At 33.9% G+C, this 27794-nt stretch overlaps 1 pseudogene; it reads right to left on the reverse strand.

The window, feature by feature from the left end:
• Nucleotides 1–6501: 6501 nt before the first annotated feature.
• On the reverse strand, nucleotides 6502–26597 carry LOC109676853 (olfactory receptor 10AG1-like; annotated as a pseudogene).
• Between the last annotated feature and the right edge of the window lie 1197 nt (nucleotides 26598–27794).

Raw genomic sequence — 27794 nt, forward strand, 5'->3', positions numbered from 1 at the left:
ATATGTAAAGCATTAAAGAATGGCCAGATGTCCTGCAGCCTGATCCCTCCCTATTTATTCTTCTTCACCAGTACTTTGCTGATTATCAGCCATCTTCCTTTCTACAATTTAGACTCAGTCTGATATGCACACATGCACATGCACATGCAGATGAGATCTGATTCTATTTTTACATGGTACATGTTAGGGGAAATTGACATCTATTCAACATTGAATTCTCTAGTTCTATTATATGGAAGTGTGTTTACTTTCTCTAGTTTCTTGTTTTATAATTTGTTGAAGAAAAGGCATAAACATAATAAGGAAAACAAAGTGTTTTTGCTAGTTGAGTTAAGGATAGTTATACAGAGAGATTCTTAACACTGCTTTAGTGTACACGTGTTATGACTCATGTTGACTCAACTCTAACTGATGTTTACACTGGTTCCAGATCCCATTCTCATGATAACCTCTGTCACTTTAAGGTTTCTGTACTAGCTCCTCTGGAGTGGGGACATCAAACTCTTTCATGTTTTGGGTTTCCTAATTATTCCTATATCTGCCGTATATGCTCTCCCCTTGTCTTTAATTTGATTTAATAGCTTTTTTTATAACCCAGGCTGGTCTCAAACATGATCCTCCTGCCTCAGTCTCTCAACTGGGGACTACAGACATGTACACAGTGCCCAACTTGTATGTTTTAAATCTTCCCTAGGTGAGTTATAATACATAATGAAATATAAATTCTATACTGTATTATTTCGAGAATAGTATAGGAAAACAATACATGTGAGCTTAGTATAATTTCATTATTTGGTGTTTCATTTTTTTCCATTCCTGGATTCAATATACAGATGCAAAATTCATGGATATGGTATGCTGACTGTGTTTGAATATCATATTGTGTTGCTTTCTTTTATATGAAAATGAATTGATTTTTGTGTATTTGCTTTGTATCCAGCAAACAAGTTATGCTGATTCATTAACTAACAATTTCACTGTAGCTACTTGAATACTTTCTATACCATCTGCCAACAGACTGATTTCTTAATGTCAAACATAATTTCCTTTTTATAATACATAATTTAATATCTCTAGTAAACTGGTGGGTAAGATTACCTTATATTTCCCAATGGTAAACCCATAATCAAATTCTGAATTTTATTTGCAATAATATTTTAACTATCTCATGATTGTTTTAGCCAATATAGGATGTGTCTCTCACTTCTATATCATGTGCTTATAGTTACTATTATTTGTTAAGAAACTTCTCTTCTTTTTGACTTGTATAACAGAAATTTATTTTCTCAAATAAACTTCTCTTCAAAACCACATTCCTGTTTGATTTATCTATAAAGAAAACAATCTTTGTTATAGGGCACAATGTCACTAAGTTTCAAAATCCTCCTGTACCCTAGCATGTAACACATGTTTAATAAATGTGTCTGATTTCTTGCTTGATTAATAAATAACAATATGAAATAAAATGAAATTCACATGATTTTAAGAGCTCCACATTGTCCATTTAATCTCAGTTCACTTGTCCGTTTGGTTATTATCTTTTTAATAATATATGTGACATAAGCTTTTGGAAGCCAATACTGAACATTATAAATTATTATTAATTGCTTTTGTTAGGCAATTATTTCAGAGCAAAAGTAGAGACTATTTGTTATAGATAGCACATATTAGTATGTCCTTTTTTGAATAACCAGACAAGATGTCATAGGACGCATGAAATAAAACGTGATCTCTTAAAATGATACTAGGTTATCTGTATTATTTATTTTATATGATATTGCCAAATTTACATCATACTCAATGCATTTGAAAGTGTGTTTACATGTCAGATGATTCAGCCATTAAGTTAAATGACTCAGTGAATTCCTTATAGATTTATTCATTTTAACTAGTAATTCATTTTGTTTATTTTTTTGTTCTGTGTTTGCCAGGCAAGTTTTCTACTGATTTAGCCATGCCCCATGCCCTTTTAGCTTTAATTATTTTTTCATAGAGGATTTGACTTTTTGCCTAGAGACAGCTTTGGGCTGTGATCCTTCTATCTACACCTCTAGCAGAGCAGGGATTTCAACTGTGAACCACCACAGTTTGTTGAAATGCAGTCTCACAAACGTTGCCCAGGCTGAACTCAAACCACAATGCTCCAGATCTCCACTCCTAATTATCTGGGAGTACAGGTGTGAGCCATCTTACCTGCCACCATTATTGCTTAGTTTGTATTGTAACGTGTTCATAATTCATCACTTCTAAAACCTAAACTATGTTTCACTCACTTTTACTTAATTTTGATTCAGAAAACTTTATTTCTATATCTTTTTGAGTCTGCTCAAAAGTTTCCCATAAATCTAGGACTGTGTTTTCTCTTTCTATTTTTAGGCTTACAGAAAATAACAGAGTTTGAACACATAAAACATTTATTAGTAACAATTTGGGATTTAATTTAATTTAAACACAATATGTGAACATGATTCACAAAAGGAAGTGCAGAAATTCTGCTGAAAATGTGTAAAGTCGTATGCAACCAAAAAGTATGATATGCCAATATGAAGAAATAAAATAATTTCTAGATAATTGTTATAGAAAAATAAATTACACCAGGATATTTCATTGTGATAGTTATTTCACATTATGTGTATGATGTCAACTGAATATTATTTTATCCTAAAAAGGTCAGAATCACTGTGTACTGTACATGAATCTTCCAATTTTGTATTTTCTCTCAAATTAAGTCATTTGTCAAATACCTCAACAAACCTGAAATGTTGTTTGAAATATTGCTTAAAATATTTGGCCCAAGTTTAGAGATTAAGTGAACCATTTTATAGCAACACATGATGGGTCATGCACAATCCTAGTGACTTGGAAGTAGAGGAAGGAGGGTCACAAATTTAACACCAGCTCTCAAAGATAGCAAGAACATATCTCAAAACCAAAATGAAAGCAGAAGGACTGAGGGCATAGCTCAACCTCAAGTGGTAGAACACAAAAATCTCAGTAACACAAAGAAAAAAATCTGAGAGAAACAAATCAGAATTACTAGGGAGTATGTGTAAGTTACTATTCTAAATCTAAAATCAGTTTTAAGAAAATCACTTCTAGAAATTACATATTGGTTCAAAAACACCCTAAAATTTAGTTCCCTTTAATATGACATACATCTGGTTCTAGAGTGAGTTCAAGAAACATAGAATAGTATAAAGCCCTATTTTCCTTACAACATCTTATTCTAAATTTGTTTCAGTTATTTACCTCAAAAATTATTATCACTAAATATGCTGAACTTATACAGAATTCTAAGGGCTTCAAAGTGATTAAATTTTATTTTTATTTTTATTTTTATCCATAATAAGGAAAGGAAGAAATATAAATTTTGAGGCTTTGATGTAAATGAAAATTTTGACACTAAAAAGTTTTTTACATGTGCTGGGTTGGTAAAATCATGATTCTCAGAGTTTCATAGAGTTATAAACTATACAAATAATAAACATACAGTGTAAAATAATTCATACTTTCACAGGTAGGTGTATTCATTTCCTTCTTATAATAGTTGAAAAGCACATGTCAATGTATATACATAAAGCCCATGGATTTACTATACACACTTTTGTCAATTTGAAGTCAAAAGTAATAAATAAAAGAATTAAATACAAAAATTTTAAATTCCTTGTGTATATTACAAAAGTCAGTGATACAGAGAAGCTTGCATTCATTCCTGCATATTATCAATTGTGTTTAAAATGTTTGAACTAAAAATAAAAAACATAAAATGTTTGAACTGTTAAGTGTTTCATTGCCATTCATTTTGTGAAAATATGCCTCCCAAAAAATGGTGCCCAACAAGCAAAGTAAAAGTTATTGTAATCTTGCCAAACCATAAAAGAGCATATAATGTGCTTAATTTTTATGATAAGCTAGGTGGCGTTATGGGAAAAATTAGTCAAGCATGCTCAATAGAATATTATAATACAGTATTTGATGTATCCTAAGTATTCAGGTTTTTCTCAACAGTGATGTCCTTGGATACTAATACGGTATCCACAAGATTCAATAACCACCCAAAGGTATATACTTCTTCCAATACGTGCAACTTTTCCTAGATCTTACACTAAACACTAGCATAGACCTTGCTATAAAAGTACCTTGCACATATCACTGAGGTCTAATATCTGTTGACTTTAATTACAGAGTTTACACATGTGAACCTTACTGAATTGCATAAATTCTTTAAATCTGGTTATAGTAGTTAGAGTTAGAAACTCAGAGGTTAGGAGAAGTGGAAGTAGATACAGTGTATCAAATTTGGTTTGCTTCTATGAGAAAAGAAGTATCTTATCTTGGAGTAGACATCCAACCAAGAAATTGGACCTCTGTCTACAGACTAAAGGAACTGGATTCTGCCAACAGTTCAATTAAACTTGAAACAAATATTCTTCACCACTTCCTCTGCCCAAGTATCTGCCCAGCAGATACCTTGATTTTGGCCTTTGTGACCCTAAGAAATCAGCTATCCTTTGCTAGACTTATGACCAACAGAAATTGGGAAATGATGAAATTGCTGTTTCTAGGTTTTAGGTTGTTTGTTAAATAAAATTAGAAAAAAAATAATAATTTTAATGTATTGAATTTATTCATTACCATTACTGATGCAGAGTTCATTTAAACATTTCCTGGAAAAGCTCTGTCATCATCCCTGGGCATGTCTAGACACCTAATTTGTTAACTCTTTTTAAGACCAGTGAGATTTCTGACATTTATCTGTATAGGTTAGTAACAGTACTATTGAGTTTGACAACTAGGCTTGGCAACATAGCCAAGGTAGATTATATCCCACCTTAACTCCGCTTACACTTTGAGCCTTACAGATATCGAGCTTACTAGCATAATTCATCTGATTTCACTGAAGAGTACAGTCTTTTTTGTGAGAAAAAAAGAGGACTAAGAATATACTGAGTGTCTCTAACCTTAATGTTGACATGTAATTTTTATCTCACTGAATTACATTTCCTTCCTTAAAAAAAAATTTTCTTTGATTACAAACAGTACATCCTGATAAGTCCTTTCAAACAATCAAACATAGGAAATGATGTGAACATGTTTAATTTTCCTTCAAGTTTCATAACAACACCTGTAGATGTACGTATGAAAATGTGTTTGACCGATGATTCAGTAATTTTCAGAGATGCATACACTTTTTTAGTTGGATTAATATTTAAGGCTCTACATTTTTTCTCTTAGATAAGAAAAAAAGATAGTGAGGATTTCCTCAGTGGAGCTGCTCTAAAGCATTGCCTAGCATGGGTGAGTAGAAGCAGAGCTATAGATGAACTGTATCTTAGGATATTTTGAGTCACAGTTTACTTCACATCTTATTTTGTTTGCATTGTAAAACTCTTAGAAAACATGGAACAGTACATATATGAATGTATTCTTTACCAACATTATTTGTGTAAGAATAGATTTTATTGATACGGTATTTAAGTAAAACATAATAAATATTTTAGATTTCATAAATAAAAAACTGTCAAATTACTACCTAAAATGGCTCCAAGTAAAGAAGAAGGGTATTGCACATCAGCTGTTGCCAGGCAGGAGACAAAACTTATTTTGCATTATTCAAATACAAAACCTAGTGAGGGAATGGTTGACATGGCACATTATTTTGCTAGGTCTATCTTAACTAATTAGCAAACTGAGGAAAAATTTAAGCAATGCAAAACTTTTGGTCACAATTCTATAATGTTAAAATCATGGTGTCAGTAGGGCTTTGCCATTGCTGAAGAATTTTGTGAAATGTCGTTTCTTTCTACTTCTCCCTGTGCTTGGAACTGACCTTTAGTTCGTGCCTGAGTCACTTGAATGCTGAGTTTATAATGAAAATTTAAGAAGCTTTTCATATTGAATGACCAGAAGCTACAGTGGAATGGTAGAGGTTACCAGACAACAATGAGATCTGAGATATAGAGAAGTAAATACACTCAGGATTTGTACTTTTAAAAGAACCTGGACAGAGACAAAGGTGAAATTGTGAAATGCAAACAAAACAAAATGAAAAGCACAATAATCCTCAAAAATGGAAAATGAAAAAAATGAGTCCCCTGACTGCATTATATTAGCATCTTTGACTGTTTTTGACTGACTATACTGAACTACAATATCTAACAGGATAATGCAGGGGGAAATAAGAAGGCTAAAGAAATTCAACTTTGAATATTGATACTGATTATATGATATACATTAATCTTTTGTTGTGATACTCAGGCAGTGTCTCAACAAAGGTAACCATAAAAGGAATGATTGGTCTCAAAATATATGTTTGCAGTTGATTTAATTAATAATATGATTAAACAAAAGCCCTGAACTAAATGCTGTTATAAAAGAACACTTATCATAATATGGATTGTTAGCTTAAATATTAGCATTAAAGGATATAGGAACAAAGCAATTTTTTAATTACAGGACAAACCTTTAAGGACATAATTTCTGAGTTTTCAAGTGTTTGTCTTATGCAAATAACTTGGTTATTAGTTTTCTCAGTGCCAACATGATATCCTTGTTCCTCATAGTGTGTATGATGGGATTCAAAGTAGGGATAAAAATAGTGTAGAAAAGAGACAGCAATTTTCCAATTTCTTCAGACTGATTTTTTTGGGCTGTTCCATAGAATAAGACTACGACTATCAGGTGAGATGAGCAAGTGGAGAAAGCTTTAGCCCTCCCTCTGGCTGATGTCAGTTTCAGAATGTTGGAAATAATTTTGCCATAGGAGACCATGATCAACAAAAAGGGAACAGTTACAACAACTACTGCAATTATGTTGACTTCTATCTCATTTACAAATGTGTCACCACAGGCAAGCTTGAGCACTGGAGGGATGTCACAGATAAAGTGATTAATTCTGTTAGACCCACAAAAAGGCAAAGAGAAAATCTGGTATGTTTCTCCAATCACAACAGGAGGCAGCCACCAGCTGTGTACAGACCTTGTGATTCATTAGTATAGCATAGTTCAGAGGTTTACAAATGGCCACATAGCGGTCATAGGCCATCACCATCAGAAGAAGGCACTCAGTGCCTACGAGCATAAGAATTAAACACATTTGTGCAGCACAAGAAAACAAAGAAATATTTCCTTTTAGGGTACAAAGATCCATGAGCATTCTTGGTATAGTGACTGTTACATAACAGACTTCCAAAAATGAAAAATTGCTAAGGAAAAAATACATAGGTGTATGAAGATTAGAGTCAATTTTTGTTAATAGTATTATAATGCCATTGCACATCAGAATAGTCAAATACATGAGTAAAAATATCCCAAAAAGAATCTACTGGAGATGAGAAATATCAGAAAATCCCAACAGAATGAATTCCATCATTGTTGTGGTATTTGATTTTTCTAATTTGCTCTCCATCTGCAGGCACTGTAATTTAAAGATGGTTAACTTGTTCACTTTGGAATTTCATTGACCTCATTTTACCTGAATTGAATGCATGAATATACTTATATAATCTCTTAAATTATTTCCATCATTAGCTTTCTATATAAGATTTGAAACTTCAGGAATAGACTGATAGGCAATTAAAATGAATCCAATTCAAAAAATATGATGCAATATATTTTATTAGACCTGGTTGTAATGATACCAAGGGTATTGAGTAGTGAAAAGTATTTTTGCAAGTATATTGTGGGGAAATAAAAATTCATTATTTTTCCCTTGTGATTGGAATTATTACAGGTTTTTCTTCTGCATTTGTAATTATATTACATCTTCTTTGTGTCCAGAGATTTCCTCTTGATATATTTTTCTCTTATTCAAAATGAGTTTTAACTCTTTCCTTCAATACTCCAAAGGAGAGTCAATTTTCTTAAATTAATGTTTCTGAAAAAAATAATAGGTATATTATTATGCAAAGAAGTATGAACCTATTCTCACCCCTTATAATTATATGAAAAACAATAATCTCAGTATGCTGTTTTTAAACTCCCCATTAACCTTTCCTATACAGTATAACTATTAACTAACCTTTAATATAGTCAACAAATATGACCAATTCCTTTTTTTCATATTTACTTTCTTTTCTATGAAGAATCTCCATTTTTATATAATTTCCTTAGTGCCAAATGAAACTCCCTTTCTTTATTTTCCCTGCATAATATACTCTTTTAAAATACAACTTTAACTAAATCCAAGTATTATTTACTCTGGAGATGCAAGTAGCTAGATCACTTGAATGTGACTGAAAAACAAACTCTCTTGCTCCTGCACATACATTAATCTGGAATATAAAGATGTCCACACTACTTGACAATTTCTCTCATATTTTCTTAATGCTTATTCCCCAATTTTGAAAACATACATATACTTCCTTGTATTTTCATGTCGACTCTGTACAGATCTTATAGTTAACTCACCTCCCACTTTTGTCTTTCTGTATTGATGACTGAAATATTATGTCATATTTCAATATTTATATGGATGACTGTTTGAATTTTATCTTGTATTTCAAATTTTGCATTAGTATTGGTTTTCAAATTCATCCTAAATTTTTTTCATCATTAATGTCACTAGCATTATTTGACATATGTCTAGTGATGCTTACCTTTTATAATTAAAACAGTTAAGACATATATGAGTTGTATAAATGAATCACTGATTTTCAGATAACGAACACAGTTTCATGATTTTATCTTTTATTAATTTGAACTATTCTTAAATATGTTAGCCAAACAGCAGTATTAAAACTTACGTTGATAAATTTGCATAATTCAGAATAAATGAGTATAATTAATATTTAATCAATAAATTTTAAGTCCTTGATCTCAGATAGTTTCACTAAATCTATAATATCTTTGATTGCTTCAAATACTAACTGCTCTTAAGTAGAATTAATCACATTCACCCTGGAGATCATTTTCTCTTGTGGACGAATTTAATTTCCAGAGGTCCGCTTCTGTTAGTGATCATTCTCGCTCATTTCTCCAAACTGCAATTTTGGAGTAGACTAGTCTTTCTGTTCAGACTATCATTTGCATATATTTGCTCACTACTGAGGAGTCTGTTGGCAGGGAGATAATATTTAAATGTCTAGTATTTCTCAGAAAATAATAAAATATTTGTAGCTATTTCATTTAAGGCCCTTAAGCTAATATGTATTTCTTTCCCTACTGTAATGAAACAATTGTTCATTTACATATGCATACTAGACTTGGATTATTTGATATGCTATGTGATGATAGATATATACATATCCCAAATCAACAACAAAAAGTGCTTACCATTTCCAATAACCAGAAATAGTTCCTCATGAAGCTTTGGGATACAATTTCCCTCTTCCCTTAACTCTAGGAAACATGTAACTGAATTTCTTGTGCTATCAATCAGCATAATCAATCAGAATGCACTCATTCATGTGTGGAGGCTTTCCCTCAGTGTATAGGTTAAAGATTCATCTCATTTACAAGCAACAATAGTTAATCTATAGTCACTGCAGAACAGAATTCCAGTAGATAAATATGCCATACTTTGTTGATTCTCTTACCCATTGATGAGATTTGGGTTGTTTCCAGGTTGTTGATGTTATAAATAGAAATGATTTGTACACGTAGATATAAATTCTTTATTTCACATGTCTTCATTTCTTTTGGAAAAATATTTAGGACTAGAATTGTTGGGTTATAATTTAGGTGTACGTTTACATTTTTAGGAATCTAACAGTGTTTTCCAAACTGCTTGTCATGTTTAAGAGTCTTCTCATATAAATCTTTTGTCTTTTTAAGTGCAAGATCAATCATCCAAAAATAGGGACAATCTGAATACTTCCTTTCTCATTTGTTCCATTGTATTTCTTTCTCTTGCCTTGTTGCTTTAGCTCTGATTTCAAGAAATATATTGAATAAAAGTAGTACCACCCTTGACTCATTTCTGATTATACAGGTAATTTTTTCAGTTTTTCATCATTCAATATAATGCTGCTATCATTTTCCATATATATTCTTTTTTATGTTGAGGTATGATCCTTCTATTTCTTTTTGTAGGGCTTTTATCATGAAAGAATTTTGATTATTGCTAAAGGATATTCTCTGCATCTAATGAGATTATCATGCAATTTCTCCTTGATTACATTTATGTATTGTACAATGCTTATTGATTTGTATATGTTCAATCATTCAGTATTTCAAGTAGGAAGAAAAAACTTAATCATTGCATATGATCTTTTGAATGTGATGTTGAATTCAGTATGTAAGAATTTTGATGGTGATATTTTGTGTATATGTTCACTAAATAAAATGGCCCACAGTTTTCTTTATTTATTGTGTCCTTACTTGGATATGGCATCAGGGCTTAGTAAAATGAGTTTGAAAGTGTTCCTCCCCTTTCAACTTTCTGTAATAGTTTTTGTAATAGTTTAAGGAAATTGGTGTTAATTCTTTTTGTAACATGATAGAAATGAGCAGCAAATCTTTCCATTCCTGGGTTTTTCTTTGTTGGAAAACCATTGTTACTTCAATATCATTACTAGTTGTAGATTTGTTCTGGTTTTCTGTACTTTGCTAGCTTATTTTTGGTACTTCCCAAGTACCTAGAAATTTATCCATTTATTCTATGTTTTATAATTTATTGGTGAATGATTTTTCAAAATATTTTCTATATTTCATTGGTATATGTATAAACCCCACTTTTTTCCTCTGATTTTATTAATGCTGGTGTTCTTCATCATTTGGCACACTGACTAAGCATTTGTCAGTCTTATTTATCTTTCAAAGAAAACTCTTATTTCAATGATTCATTAATTTCTTTCATTATTACTTCATCCATTTCAGCTCTGATGTTTATTTGTTTTGTGAATTTTGTCTTTCTCTTGCTCTTGCTTCTCCAAAACTTTAAGGAGTGCTCTATGGTTATTCATGTGAAAACTTGGACTTTTTCATAAACTCACTGTTACAAGTTTCTCTGTTAGAACTCCCCTTACTATATATGACAGATTCTGGTAAGCTGTGTTTTCACTTTCATTTTATTCCAGGAATTTTTTTTCCTTAATCTTTTTTCTTTCAATTTTATTTTGTCTGTACTAGGGTTTGAATTCAGGGCCTCATGCCTTGTTAGACAGGAGCTCTAACACTTAAGCCATTCTGCCAGCCCTATTTCTAGGAGTATTTTAATTTCCCCTTCCCCTTGCCAAATTTCAACAATGACTGATTTATCATTCAAAAATGTACTTTTATTATTTATGTTTTTTTATAATTTTGTTGCTTCTATTTTTGATACCTAGTTTTAGTTCATTATGATCTGTTAAGATAAAAGAAATCATTTCTTTTGTAGTATTTGTTATGACTAGTTCTATGGCCTAAAAAGTGATATATTTTGGAAAATTTTTGATAGATAAGAAGTGCATATTATGCAACTGCTGTATTGAAAATTCTGTAGGAAACTGTTAAGTTCATCTGATCTATGGCACACCTTAACTCTGAAGTTCTTTTGTTAATCTCTTGGTCTGTGTGGAATATTGAACTCTTTTACTTTTATTTTATCTGAACCTATCTATCCCTTCATGGCCCATAGCTTGTTTCATGAAATTGAGCATATTCACCAACATCTCTAGAATATATATTTACAAAGGTTATATTGTATTGACTGGCTCCTCCCTTTATTAGTATTTCTTCTAAATAATTTTGGTTTGAGTTCTACTCTGTCAGATATAAATACACAAACTTCAGCTTGCTTTTGGATTTCATTTTCTTGGTATATTAAAACATTCTTTTACTTTCAGTCTATGTGTGTATTTACTAGTCAGGTATGTTTTTTGCACACAAAAAACAGTTGAATTCTTATTTTTAAAATCCAATCAAGTAATATTAATTCTTAAATTGGAGGTTTGATATCATTTACATTTGGCGTTATTATTGAGAGTATACTGATCCTCTTAATTTCATTTTCATTTTAGGGAATTTTGTTTGTATGACTTGATTTTTCCTGGTTGATGTGTTTATTCTCTATTTTTTTCATTCTTATTCTTCTAGAAGTTCTCTGATTTGCTGACTGGAACATGCATGATTCTTTCTTACTTCTCACATATTTATCTACTCCTGTCATGAAATTTATTATATTTCTGAGATCTCTTTTTTGTGACTTTCTTCCCTCTACTTTACATCATATTCCTTTAAATAGTTTTGCAATGCTCACTTAATGGTCATGAATTGCTTTACCTTTTGCTCATCTTGGAAGGCCTTTATTTCTCCTTCAATTTTGAAAGACAATTTTGCCCTACATGCTATCTTTTGTTGGCAGTTGTTCTCATGAAGACTTTGAAATATACCGTCTCATATTTTGTGGCTTTTAGGATTTCTGCCTAGAGGTCTGAGGTAATTCTGATGTGTATGCCTTTGTACATTTGTATTCTTGCTTGCAGATTTCAATATCCTTTTTTGTTGTTGTTCTCTGCTTATGGCATTTTAACTACAATGGAGGGTGGACAGGTTCCTTTCTGCTCATGAATGCTTGGACTTCTAAATGCATCCACAATTAATGTCTATATTTTCCCCTAGATTTGGGGAATTTTTGCTACAATTTCATTTAATAGATTTCCTATGCCTTTGGTTTATAGCTTAACTCCTATTCCATGATTTTTTAGGTTGGTCTCTTGATCATGTTTAGTGAGTTCCTGAAATTTTGGTGATTGTTGGTAACATTTCTGTTCTTTATTGTTGCCTAAGCATAATGTTTCTTTGATTGTATTTTCAATCCATGATATTCTTTATTCTGCTTTATCTAGTCTTGTTGCAATGCTTGATTTTTTCAGATTTTAATTTACAACATTCCTTTATTCTCAGAACCTCAAGATCTTTACTAAATTTCTGATCCGTATTACTGACTTTCTTGTCAAGGTGTTGGATTGGTTTCCTTACTTCATTTATCTGTTTAAATCTTGTTTAAAGTCATTGGCTGACTACTTCTAAAAGTAAATTGTTGAATTCTTTGCTTGGCATTTTAACCTTTTTGCTATCACTATGTTTGTATTTTGTTATTGAGATGTTATTAGCATTTGGTGGAATAATTTTTCCCTGAATTTTCATATTATATTTGTTTCTGTGCTACAATTTATGCAGTTATTAGATTTGATACCACTTTCACTACCACACTGAAGAGAGTTAGCAGAAAGGAATGATGAAATAAACAATTAAAAAACAAATCAGATGTTTTGAGGAAGAAATAACTATAAACCTCAATCAGATCATAAGGGAAAGGAACAAGGATACTTACAGAATAAACTAGGGATTAAAATATTATTGTATAGATATTAATAATTAAGTAATAAAAAGATAGAGGAATGGGAAAAAGGATAAGATAAGAGGCACCAAATGACATGGGGAAAAGTATAGGACATGAAGCTGTTAGAAATAATATTGTGAGAGAACACAATAAAATATGTCCAGAGAAAGACAAAACAATCAAAAAAGAAGATAAAACCTTAAGAAAATAAAAACTACAAAAATTTAAAGAGAGAAAGAGACAGCAAAAACAGTTAATATTTCTTCCTCACTGAGAAGGAGAATGGATTCCTCTCTTTCATTGAGTAGTTTTTTGTTTGTTTGTTTGTTTTCTTCCTCAAGTTAGACCAGAGAGGATTGTGTGGTTTCTTGTTTTATCTCAATATCAAAATGCCCATCCAGCACTTTCAAAGTCCTGAGCCTATCAACACCACAGCAAGTACACAGAAAATGTTGTTTGCAACCTGAGCATGTTTCCCTTTTTGAGTCCTGGCAACTGGTAATTCCTAACCTCCCAGTTCAAGCCTGACTTGTTCTTCACTCTTGTGAACTCTGGGATTGCTACCCACATAACTCACACAATTCACATATTGCTCAAGGTCATGCCTACAACCCTGAACTCACTCCCCACCTGACTTACACTAGATCACACCCCTGGCTCAGAGGGGTGCCATGCTGACAGCCATGCCCAACATGTATGTTGGTGTGTCTGGTTGTGAATTCCATTTTCCACTCAATTTGTGTCTGTAAATTTAAGTACAATTCCAAATCCTTTTGTGAGTCCACAAGGACTCTCAGAGTGGTCATTTGCTTAGCCAATGTGAGGGGCTGGGATTTGGAAATATAAAATTGCAATGTTTTCTAATACCAGTGGCTGAAACATTTGTCTTTAAAATTTCTCCTGAAATTGTTGTTATCAATGTGAAGTCTGTGATTTGGAGACTTCCAAATTCTTTGTGTCCAGCAAGGAAGAATTCATTTCATGGCATGTGGGTGTAAATGGAGTTTATTAACAGCTAAGGAAGGGAAATATAAAAGGTTGCATGGTGGGGCCAAGTGGAATCTGGAAGGAGAGAGAGTGTGCTTTTCTTCTCCAGTGCTTTTTAGATTTCCGCTAACCTATGGGAAGTGAGGAACTGGGTGATTTCCATCCAATAATCAAGGAGAAGGAAGAAGCATAGGTGGTTCCTGGGCCAGTTGAAGGTGGTTCCTGAACTACAGCATGGATAATGTGATATGTAATATTAAGTTTCTGAGTCCCAAACTTTCCCTAATTTTAGCCTGCTTCAAAATGACTCCTAAGTGATTCAAGAAGTACCAATGGACCCTTCTCTAGCATCTGCTTGCCTCATAGGCTACATATATCCTACTATAAAATTTATTTTAATAGAATGATAACTGTTTTTACCCAGATTGTGTACCTATGGGATCTCCTGAGGAGGGATTCCTTTTGGTGCTGGGCATCAAATGCAGGACATGATGGATACCAGGCAAGATCTCTAATGACGAATGGATTAAGAAAATGTGGTTCAACAAAATTGGAGAACAAGAGGGTGGAACAGGTTCTGCCTGGAGGCTGGTTTGGGCAGGGTGGCCCAAATAATATATACACATGTAAGTCAATGTAAAAGGGATAAAATAACATTTAAAAAAAGAAAAAGAAAAAAGAAAGAAAATGTGGCACTTATACACAATAGAATTTTATTCATTAAGAAATGGAATTTTGTCATTCACAAGTAAATGAATGGTGTTAGGAAAAACGCCACTCACAAAGAAAGCTCATGAGAAAATCTCACGTCCAAGAGCAGGGTTAAATGATAGGCATGAGCTGCCTGGCTGACCCAGGAAAGATAGCGCAGGAAGAGAGAGTCTCCAGGCCAGGCATGGCCTTTTATAGAAGAGGGAGGGTAAGGGGTTGGTGCAGGCTCAGGGGTCCCTGATGGGGGTGGTACTTGGGAGGAGCTTGTCTGGGAGCTGGGGAAATTTTGTTAAAGGGCGGGGCTGTTTATTGGGAATGGCTCCATTTTCCAAGAGCTGAGACTTGAGGATAAAATGGCCTCTGATTTATAAAATGGTGGCATTATTTTTGTATCATTCCCCATTTTTTCTTTAATAATGATGAAGGTGGGGCTGAGGATAAGGAATTGGGGCAAAGCATTGGTCTCTTTAGCTGCATCCTGCTGGCAGGCAGTGTTGTACAGGACAAGATCCTAGGGCTCCTGTTTTGTCCTGGATGGAGCGTTCACAGTAGTTTTCTGGGCAGTTTTGGGGAGGTTGATATCCCTGGAGGTACAACTGGTTAAATTTTGATTAGCAATAGCAGACATATGGTCTAAAAGAAATCCTGTATCATCCTTATGATACAATGGAAAAAGCTTAAGAATATGAGAGCAAGAAATATGGCATTAGGATGGGCATTAACCAGGAGAACCATTGTAAATGTTATTCCCTAGAGGACTCCAAGATTCCTCTAATTCCCTTCTCCATTTTTCTAATTGTTCCTGGAGTTGCCTAATTTTATTTTTTACTACCCCTGACTGGTTAACATAGAAGCAGCACTCTTCTTGTAAAAATAGGCAGAGACCACCCTTCTCTGCAGTGAGTGAGTCAAGGCCTTGTCAGTTTTGGAGTACAACTGAGGCTAGGAAGTCAAGTTGTTTTTGTAGGGTTGGGATAGACTCAGCTACCATTTGAAATCAATTGATTAGAGAGTTTTGTGTAGTAGTGGATAGACATTCCTATTCCTGCAGCACCTGTTCCCATGGCAGCCATTATACCCAGGATAGCTAACAAAGGAATAGCCTGGATTGTTCTTTTAGAACAAATGCACATGGTGAGGGGGATGGGGAGGTCCTGATCTTCTGTAATAATATCCATGTCAGGAACCAAAAATACCAGAGTGCAAATACGCTTCCAGGCTTGGGGTAATCAGGGGTATACACTCTGACCATATAGAAAGAGAGTCCTGGGAATGGAGGTGGGCAGCAGATATTGTTTCTGGTTTTCTTGGCCGCCCTAGTGATGTGACATTTTTTTGTCACCAGGGAGCCTACCTCAACTATCCTTGAGGAACTCTGTAGGCAAATAGGAGCTGGCTAGAAGAGGGGAACTGGGGAAAGAGTGGAGGTGGTGAGTCCTTTGGTGAAGGAATAGTTTAAGGTAAGGGGTGTGGAAATATTTATGGGGCTGAGGATAACCTGAGAAGGGCCAGTCCACTGAAGCATCCAACAACCATGGGCTAGAGTAGGATTGGTGTGGTTGAGTAGTTGATGAGTGGTATTTATGACCTGGAGGAGAAAGGTTTCAGAAAGGGACAGCGTGTGTAAAGGAATTTTGAGAGGCTTTTTGGTGGGAAAGAATAGGTTGTCGAGAACCTGAGGTACCTGGGTGTGGAGGACCTTCTTGTATGCCTGATCCTGGACTCCTCCTCCATTAGAAATACCATAATGTGTGAGCTCAGTCCAGCACACTTATTGCCCATGATTCCCAAAGCAAATATAACCCAAATTGCTGCCTTTACTCCTTGCAGTCCAGTGTGGTTTGCCCCACATTGTACATGGGGTAGCTGTATCATTGCAAGCCCTATGCTGGTAGGAATAAGATGAGGTGCAAGGGCAGGGGGGAGTTTGAGGCTCACGAGGGTACAGGTCATAAGAAAAAAGAAAGCACAATGAGTAAGGTGCACAGAGTGAGGTACCCAAAACAGAGAGCTGTACAATGGGGCCATCTCCACTCAAGGGGAGAAGTTACCCACAGGCCAATACTCAGGAGAGAAGGGACAAGGACAAGAATTACCCACAGAAAGGGATGGAGTGAAAACATAGGTGGTGCAGTTTACAATAAAGCAAAGAGAATGTTGGAAAATGAATAGATTTCCTCAGGAGTAAAGTCTGAGAGAGTACCTTGGAGATGAAGGTTGGCTACCCAATCTATGAAGCAGGGGTAAAGAAGGTATGAGAAAAGAGGGTGGCTAATTGTGTTGGGAGGTGGGAAAAGTAAAATCTTAGAGTAGAGTGTATGTAGGAAAGAGTAAAAGCGTAGGCACACACTGACAGGAAAGAATGGGAGGGGGGGAAGTATAAAAAGTGAGTAGGCGAGATGCCAGGTCCCTAGGCATAGGGATCCTGCTTATGCCCCGGGAGTCTCCGTGGGTGTGTCTTGGGGAAGCAGGAGATCTTTATTTTTGTTGGTCCTGTAAGAAGAGATTGATAGGTCTTTTGTGGGGCTTCCAGTTTTAGATTTTGAACATTTACCCAAGAGGGAAATCCTGCTAGCTTAGCAGATGTGGGTGTGGTGAGGATGACCTTAAATGGGCCTCTCTACTTTTCCTGCAGGTGGCCGGGTATGGCTGTACTTTTTAGATAAACCAGATCTCCCATTTGGAAGGTGGGAATTATTTTGGTGTGTCAGAGGGCTGTGGCAACTGATCATGAGCATGAGACCAAAGGAGAGAGTGAAGAAAAATGAGGAGAGGATTGAGGAGAGTGCAGGAAATGTTGGGGGATTCTGGCTAAACCATGATAAGCAGGAGTGGACGGCCATAGAGGAGCTTGCAGGGGCTGAGCATGAGTGGTCTTTATGGGAGAATCCGGAGGCGGAGAAGGACTAGGGGTAAGACCTTTGTCCAGTATACATGGAGCTTGAGGGAGAGTTTGGTGAGAGTATTTTTTAGTGTGCAATTGGAGCTCTCAACTTTGCCTGAAGATTGGGGGTAATAGGGAATGTGAAACCTCCAGTGAATATTTAAGTCTTGTTCCAATTTTTGGAAAATAGAGGAAACAAACTCAGGCTGGTTGTCTGACTGTATGGAGGCTGGGAGACCAAACCGTGGGATGATGTCTGTGATCAAAATTGTTGTACTGTGGAGGCCTTTTTATTGGTCATAGGGAAAGCTTCCACCCATCCTGTGAAGGTGTCTACCAATACCAGGAGGTACTTAATCCTCTTTACTGGAGGCATATGTGTGAAGTCCACCTGCCAATCCATGGCAGGGAGGCATCCCCTAGCTTGGTGGGTAGGAAAGGAAGGGGGTCTAAGATTAGAGTTGGGGTTTGTGAGCTGGTGAATTGAGCAGGATTGGGTAATCTGTTTAAGGTGTTATATGTCTCCTGGAGATAGGGAAAAGTGATTGGTGGAGAAAGGTGTAAGGAGCACGAAGATTAGGATGAAAATCTTATGTAAATAGAAGAGAAGAGTTTAAACTTCAGAAGGGGGAGAGAGAGTTTAGTGAGGGGGGACAGGAAGCTGGGGTAAAGGGGTACATGGTAAATTGGGGTGCAGTTTGGAGGGCTGATCGCTTGACCTCTGTATCCACTTGGTTATTTCCTCTGGTAATTATGGAAGAGTCAGTTTGGTGGGCTTTTCAATGAGTAATGCCTACCCGGGAAGGAATGTCTGTTGGGCCATTTCAATTGGGATTTAAATAAGTAGTTAGGGAATAAGTATATAGGGAAATTCTGACAAAAATGTAGGTTAGTAATTTTGACTATGTTTATAATTGTTCTATATTTAATTATCTCATATTTTATATTAATAATTAGTATGTTTTTATTTTATTACTTATTTATTAGTTCTTTGTTGATTTTTTTTTAATTCTTAAAAGTTATTGTACTGGGAGTACATTGTGACATTTACAAAAGTTCTCACAATCTATCATAGTTGAACTTACCCCTCCATCATTCTCCTTTGTCCCCCATTGCTGGAATAGTTCCAACAGGACTCATTTTTCCATTTTCATACAGGAATACCTAATATTTCCACCATATTATTTTATTTGTATCATTGTTGTATCACTTATTTTATATTTATTTTATATTTACATTTTGAATTATTTTATAATTTGATTACATTATTTTAATAACTTTGATTATATTAGTCCATGATAATGCTTACTTAAATACCAAAGAGGCATATTCTTTTTTTTTCTTTTACTATTTTAATTATTTTGCCTTGCTTCACTATACTGATAGGACTTCTAGTGCAGGGTATCAGGTGTTTGTGTGTGTGTGTGTGTGTGTGTGTGCATTTGCTAAGTTGAGGATTAAACCCAGGGACCTTGTACATGCTAGACAAATGTTCCAAGATACATCCCTAATGCAGACATGCTTAGATCATGCTTACTCTTCAGATATGGCTCAATATTGCATCATGCATTAAAAGTTTAGCTATACAATTAACATAAATGCAGATTTTCATACAAAAGAAGTCAGATCTGTTATAATTCCAATTTTCTAAGACTGTTTACTAACCACGCAGTCTTGTGAAAAGCCCTACTTAGCTATGATAATATTTGGGTCTCATACTTTAACATTCTTTTTTATGGTTTTAGTTCTAAGTACAAGAGTCAAATTAGTGATCTTTTATAATTTTTTAATATTCTCTTCTTATTTTCTGTCAGATTTTGTGTTGTGTTGTTGATACTCATTGTTAGAATATTTGATATAACCCACCCCTCTTTGCAGAAATATTTTTGAGACCAGTGTTATTCCTTTATAATATGTCTGACTTCTAAAATTGTGTTTCATATTATATAAAATTTGGTTATTTTTACCATTAAAATAGGTTGCTGAATTTGTTGCTGTAATAGTAGAATGGTATTTTCTTATTATACTTTCACTATCATAGAATTTTGAAGACTGTTTAAAATGACTTCATATTTCTTATAAACAAGTCATTCACTTAATTTTTATTGTGCAAAATTGTATCATTATAACATTTCTACACATGTATGCAATGTGCTCTGATTCTATTCATCACCAGTCTTCCTAAATATTTTATTTTGTCTTGTTATCACATTATTTGTGTTCAGAGACTATTCTTTTCACAATTTGAAAACATTAAAAGTTATATGCACTTGCTCCATGATACAGCATGGACTTGAAAAGGATGTGGGTTGTTCATTTTAAAATTTTGCAGATGAATGAAACCTGGAAGTGTATATTTACTACTAAGATTGTGGAATTATCGAATTAGTTATTTCAAGTTTTACTTTTCTTATTTTGAAACCCTAATTATCATTTCATATAAATTGAGATTTATGTAATCCAAATATTTAATTATTGCTTCATAATTAAATATAGCCTTTTATCATGGCTATGCATATCTTCTTAAAATCTATTTTTAATATTTTTGTATTCTGTCTATGTACTTATGGTCTTTGTGTAGTAAAGTTTTCCTACTCATTTATTTTCAATGAATCTGTATTTTCAGCTTTCAAATTTGTTCTGTGCAGTTAACATATATTTGAGTCTTGCTATATAATCTACTTTCTTTATAATTAAACTGTTTTGTTATTTTAAATTCAGTTTTCTCATTGTGTTTGGTATTACATATATCATTTATAAAAAATTGGCTTTCTCCTCTATCTTATATACTTTTTCAAAGTTGGATTTTAGTTTATTTATTGGCTTTAAAGCAATTGTATTAGAAATTAGATTATGTATTTTTCAACCAAACATTCAGTTCTTATATCTCATTGTTGTATACGCAGGTTCCTCTTTCCTCTTTATTCTTGTTTATTAAAACCACAACATATTACTTTATTTTTGTTTAAAGTGTTATTTATCTACAAAAAAAACACAAGTGTGAAAAATAATTTGCACATTAATGTCTTCATTTCAAATTATATTCATTCTTCATATTGACCTTTGCATTTGTCTCATGTTTGTTCTACTTTAAGAACTTCCATTTGCAAATATTTTAATGATATATTGTTTCCCTTTACTTAATATTTTAAAAGTTTACTTTCTGTTTTACAGGATAATTTCACCAGGTAAATAATCCTGATTGACACATTTTTCTCTTTCAGCCCTCTACAGATGTGAAGACATTCGTTTCTGCCTTAAATAGTTTCTAAACAGAAATCTACATTAATTAAAATTGTGTTCCTCTGTCATTGTGTGATGAAATCAATACCAAAAAGAAAAATGTTTTGAAATATTCACTTTGATTTAATTAGCATCCTCCTACAAGAATTGTGGGTAACCATTATGAAGAACTTAATATACACTGCCATATCTTTTTTTGCACTAGATGTAATAACTCAAAACTACATATATACACTCACACAGGATTATTCATGAAAAGTACAATTTTTCACATTTTAAAAACATTTTGTCATCACTTTTATTATATTCTTTTCTATCAGCATATCTACTTCAGAACTTATATGCATCAGTTATAAATACAGGTGTAAAATTATTTGGTGTAATGAGGGATGCCAAATTATGATCTGTGGACCAACTTCATTTAACAAATAATATTTTCTTCACACTAAGGTCAGAAAAAGTGTTTTTAAAAAAACTGTTTTATTTAACAGCTCTGTTTACAAAAACTCTGAAATTATTTTCTAAGTAAATTACATGAAGAAAAAGTGGAGATTAATCCTTGTTAAAATACGATACTTGTTATCTTGTTTAAGCAACTTTCTGATGTCCCCATAAAACTGAAATAAAATATTTAGATTTGTGATTCACATAGAGCACTGTGGTTAGGAACAGCAAGGGAAGGCAATAACAAACAGCAGACAGAATTAGGATGAAATCCAGAAATATTGTAAGCTAGAAAAAGAAACAATGGACTCTAACGTAAAGCACTGAGCAAAACTATAGGGAAGAGGAAGTATTCCCACCAGTGAGCAATAAGCAAAAGACCTGCCCAAACTGCAGACCTCCAAAGATCCACAGGTGTGTATCAGGTGGCACTCAAAAAAAAAATAAAATCCAAGACACGAAATCCACATGCTTCACTACCCATACATGCAAGAGAAGGAGTCATAGGCAAACCTGAGGACTTCCTCTCTACACTGCTTAAGCACTGTAACTTTGTCTCAGAGTCAGTGACAGAACCTCCTTGGGGGAAGACATAGGCTAGCTGGAGCTTGACTGCAAAACTGAAAGCTAAAATCACCAAAAGAATAGCCAAAGAGCTGATAGTAAGGTCTGCTGCAGTGACAGCAGATGCTGGGGCCTGCAACACAAACTCTCTGAACTCCAGTTACAGAAGGGACATAAGTTGCCCATGCTAAAACAGAAAATTGTGAAGATAAGGCAACTGGGATCAAAACTATATTCTCTTGATTGTTTTGCCCAACTCCATAATGTTCAAATTAGTTGTCATTAGCCACTTCCTTGGAATTTATTTTTCATGGTAATCCAACAAAGGTAGAGGGAGACATGCAACCTGGGCAGTCCTCTGCTCCTTTACCAGGAAGAGGTGAGGGCAGCCCCCACATCAGCATACCAGCCTTCAGGTAAACAATGCTCTGAACTCAACACACAGGGAAAGCAGGACAAGACTAAAACCCTTAGCAGACTCCACCACACTAACTTCTTCCAAATTCACACAGGTAAATCAAATAAACAAATGTAAATCTATCTTCCCATGAAGAGAACTGAGAAAACAAGCCTGTATTCTACAAATTCACCTTCTTTCCCTCATCAAGGAAGAAATGACTGGGGCATTATATAATTGTAGTTGTTGTACTTGTAGAATTGATGTTTGGTTTTTAAATTATTTTTCTCTTTTGATCATTCTTTTTTCCTGTCATACCTGTTTTACCCTGTTTTCTCTCTCTCTCCATCATTCTAGTTTTTTCTCTATTCCCACCCCAAGTTCTTTTCCTCTCCTTCTTATGTTGTTCCTTTTCTTTTTCCTTTCTCCATCCCTCCACCATTTTTAGTAGCTGTTCATACTTTTAGATCTACTAACATTTAAACTCCTAGTGAGACTGGAAGCTAGGAGCTAAGGACCTTTTAAATAGGTTAAGGAAAGGGGGACTCAATGGGATCTACCATTGGCCCAGAGGCAAGATAAACAAGGTGTGGAGAATCTTGAAACCACTCCATGCACCTTGAAATTGCTGAAGCTTGCAAACTATGCATGATTGAATCCCAGGAACAATCAGAGATGGACAGAAAAGCATGCATGGCGTATAATTCCAATGAGCCAATGTTATTGGGATACAGTGGGTTTCCCTTCATCAGGGAAAAAAGAATCTTTATAAAATCCCTAGACAAAGGAACCATGACCTGAAACCTTTCTGAGACCTTTCCACCTTTCTGAGACCAAGTTCCCTCTGCATGGGGCTTCTCTTCTCTACTTAATATACTTCTGCTCTTTTGCTCACCTTGCTGCCTGTGACTTTCATTCTTCAATTTCATGATACCGAGTTCCAAGACAACCATATTACTAATGGGTTTTTAGGTATTCTAGTTTTTTTCGTTTCAAACCCCATTGGGGTGTACATGATCTCCAATTTTTTTATATTACATTTAAATATCTGCTGTGTTTTTGAAATTGTTGATATTCATCCTACTTGTTTTGTCCTCTTTGAGAGATAGTATGGATTGTGACCTCAAACGAAGCATTTCCACTAAGAAGACTCCAACAAAAATTAATTATATATATATATAAAACAAAGAGACATTCATACCTAATGAAGCACAAATCAAAATGAAGAAAATGTTCAAATACGAGAAATCAAGGCACTATGACCTTCCCTCTAGAAGTTCAGCCCTGCATAATAAATGAATGCAAAAATACTGAAATACCAGAGAATTCAAAATTAAACTTTTAAAAATGATCAATTTCTTGAGCAAGGATTCAAACAAGCTGGTTAATAAAGTAAGGAAGTCAGTTCACAAACTGAATAAAAATGTCAGGAACATGGATGAAAAATTCAGCAAGGATATTGAGATTGTGAAAAAAAATGGAATTGTTGAGGATGAAAAATTCAATAAACATCAATAATAAGACAAAATACAGGAATATGACAAGATGCCCATTCTTGTTACTCTTATAAAGTATAGTGTTTGAACTGTTAGCTAGATCAATAAGAAAGAGAAAGAAAGAAATGGAATCCAATTACAAGTGGAAGATATCAAATTATACTTATTTGCAGATGATGTAATCCCAAAAGACCCCAAAGACTCCTCACGAAAACTTGTAGCCCTGATAAACACTTTCAGCAAAGCAGCAGGATAGAAAATCACTATAGAATTTTCAATATACAGAAATCTATAGCTTCCCTACACAAAAACAATCAGCATGCTGTGAAAGAAAACTAGAAAATAATTCCAATCACCATAGCCTCAGAAAATGAAATAAGTCCAGGCAGGTAACAGTCATCTGATTTCTCATAAAGGTTTCCAAAATACACATTGGAGTAAAGACAGCATCTTCAACAAATATTTCTGGAAAAATGAGATATCCATCTATACAAGACTGTAACTACAAACTTGCCTCTCACCCTATACAAAAATCAATTTAAAGTGGATCAAAGATTACTAGGCATTGCTTTTTCTTAGAATTTACTCATCAAACTTTATCAACTACATTTAAAAATATTATTTATTTAATTTTTGCTTTCATATATTTTTATCATTTTCTTTGGATGACTCCAATTGTATTCACTTAGCTTCCAATCTTGTTTTGCCTTGTTAAAATAGAAATCCAAAACGTTCAAGAATATCTTCAACAAATATATATCTATAATAACTCTTGGGCATGTTATTTCTTCAAGATTATATTTCATTAAATGAATTTGTAAAATCACTGCAAGGTATTTTATTTTACAACAGATGGAAGAAATATCAATTTTTAAAGAACTGATAGAACAATAGAAGCATCAGTTGGTGGCAGGAGATGTCTACTCTGGACTGGCAGGATACAGACTTGACTCCAGATGATTAAAATAAAAATAAAAAACTTAAGAGAACACTAGATATATGGTGTATTATTCTCCTAGGATTATCTTAATTAATTACCCCAAATTGGGGGACTAATTCAATACAAAATTAGGCTCGCACAGTCATTAAGGCTAATATCCACAAAAAGTGTTGTTAGGCCACTTTTCTTCCACAAAGCCTTTAGGGGAGAATCATTCCTTGCCTCCCCAGCTTTCGGTGGCTCTTGACCTTCCTTGGTTGGTGGCTGAATCACTCCAGTTTTTATCTCCTTCTTCACAAGATGTTTTTTTCTATTTATTTATGCTTCCTTTTCCCTCCTCCCTGTTTTTTTTAAATTTCTTCTGCCTACTGCTTCTTCTGGAGACAATGATCACTGGATTTGTTTCCCATCCTAAACCATGGTGATCTCTTCTCCAAATCCTTACTTCATTTTCAAATAAGGTCACAGCAATTTCTAGATGGAGATGTTTTTGAAGACGCAACATTCAAATTATGTAAATAAGTATGAATATTCTAAGGCAAAAGTTGTACGATGCTTAATATTAATCATATAGTAACAAAGAAAGCAGAAGCTATCTTGGGACTGAGTAATGTTCCAGAGAACAGTGAACTATGAGAGAGTAAATTATAGCACACACACGATAGGTAGTTTTAGAAGGACATGGGTAGATATAAAGACAGAAATTGAAAATTGCAAAAAAAAAAAATTGTAATGGGAAACAAGAAGACTAGATATCCCTGCTTTCCCCAGTTTACCTGGTTCTGCTACTTTTTCAAAATCTAAATTACAGTATTACATCAGAGAGGGGCAACAAATATATCTGGAGGATATGAAGAACACAGGAAAATTACCCCAGAACACAACACCAACCCCTGGTTATATGATATTCATTATCTTTCCTTGTGCTGCTGAAGCTCTCTTTTAACTCCATTGTTAACAACAAGAGGAAAGGGTGATTTTAGAAAGTAGATCTTTGCAATTGAGTGAATTTGTACTCTGATTATATAGAAGTACTTAAATAAACTATAAAGCAAATGCCCCTTGACTTAATATGGGTAGTTGTAATATTGTTTATTATTAGTGAAGCACAGAGGAACAAAGGTAAACATTCTTTTCTGCTGAAACAACACAATAAACTTACAACCAAATACTTTTTGTAATTTGATGTGCTTGCCTCATGCTAATAACTTAGCGAGAAGTTTTCTCAGTGCTACGATGACATCCTTGTTCCTCAGAGTGGCCACATAGTGGTCATAGGCCATCACTGTCAGCAGGAAGAACTCCACACCTCCCAGCATAAGGACAAAACACATTTGTGCAGCACAGGCCAAAAAGGAAATATTTCCTTTTTGGGTACAAAGGTCTACAAGCATTCTTGGGATAGTGACTGTTACATAACAGATTTCTAGAAATGAAAAATTTCTAAGGAAAAAATACATAGGTATCTGAAGAGCAGGGTCAGTTTTTGTTATCAATATTATAATACTGTTACAAATCAGAATAGTCATGTATATGAATGAAAATATCCCAAAAAGAATCCACTGGAGCTGGGGAATATCAGAAAACCCCAAGAGAACAAATTCTGCAATCGTAGTGGTGTTTGATTTTTCTGTTTTAGTTTGCTGTCCATCTGCAGATACAATATATACAATATGGTTAATTCATTCATGTTTTAAAATGAATTCAACTTTCATGTTACCTCTACTAGATTCATGGATCTCTTCATAAGATATCTTAAATTATTTTCACTATTACCATGCTTCATTTTGATAATGAGATTTGAAACTTCAAAACAAAGTGATATGTTGTTATAATGAGTTTAAGAAATGAAATCTACTATAAATTATTGAATTAGCTATAATTTTACCAAGAATATTAAAAGATGTACACTATTATTTATTGTGGAAGAATAATATCTTGTTTTGTTACCTTAATAGTGGAATTTTGTTTACAGTCATTTTCTATGTTTTTTGTGCTCTTATTATTGTTTTGTATATTGGTGGTGATATCCATTTTCTTTCATGCCAAAGGTTAGCCTTAAACCTCTTCTTCAATTCTCATTCAAAATGATTTTTAAGTCCCCTTCCCTGTTTTTCCAGTGAGAATCAAGTTTTAAATCAATTCATTATAAGTGAGGAAATAATTACATGCATTGAATGGTCTACTTATCTCCATAATTATATATGTTATACATGAAAAAGATTAATCCTAGAATGCTACCCATTAAGTCTCTCCCTTAACAACTACTATAGAACATAATAAAATATGAATTAGTATTTAAGTTGATTAAAAAGTATGACCTATTCCTCATATTTTATCTCACATCTCCCTTCATGTTCATTGAGCTCCTTTATCATATAATTACCAAGCAAGCACAAATACCTTTCTCTGGTTTCCTTTCACAATGATATATAATAAAAGTGCATCTTTGACTAAATCCAACTGTTTATGAGTTACTCCAGCCATGTAAGTGAACAGAGAACATGACTGTCATTTAAACATAAGACAGACAAAAGAAACCTCTCTTTGATCATTTATTTTAATATCCAGTATGAAGACAACTCTGCTTGACAATTCCCATTACACTTTCATAGTGTTTGTTTTCTAAATTCCCAAAAAAAATTTGTGCATTTTCCAATCTTCTCAAATCTATTATACCACAGGGCCCCATCAGGTGATGATTTCAAATAAATATTCACACTAATTCGGATCAGAAACATATTCTCTTATACTCCTATGTTTAGGAGTATATGAATATTACCTGAAATAAATAATTTAATTATTGATGTCATTGCTGTCATTTGAAAAGTCTACTTCGATAGTGAGATATACATAAGTTATAG

Source organism: Castor canadensis, chromosome 1, assembly GCF_047511655.1.
Source record: "Castor canadensis chromosome 1, mCasCan1.hap1v2, whole genome shotgun sequence".
NCBI lineage: Eukaryota > Metazoa > Chordata > Mammalia > Rodentia > Castoridae > Castor > Castor canadensis.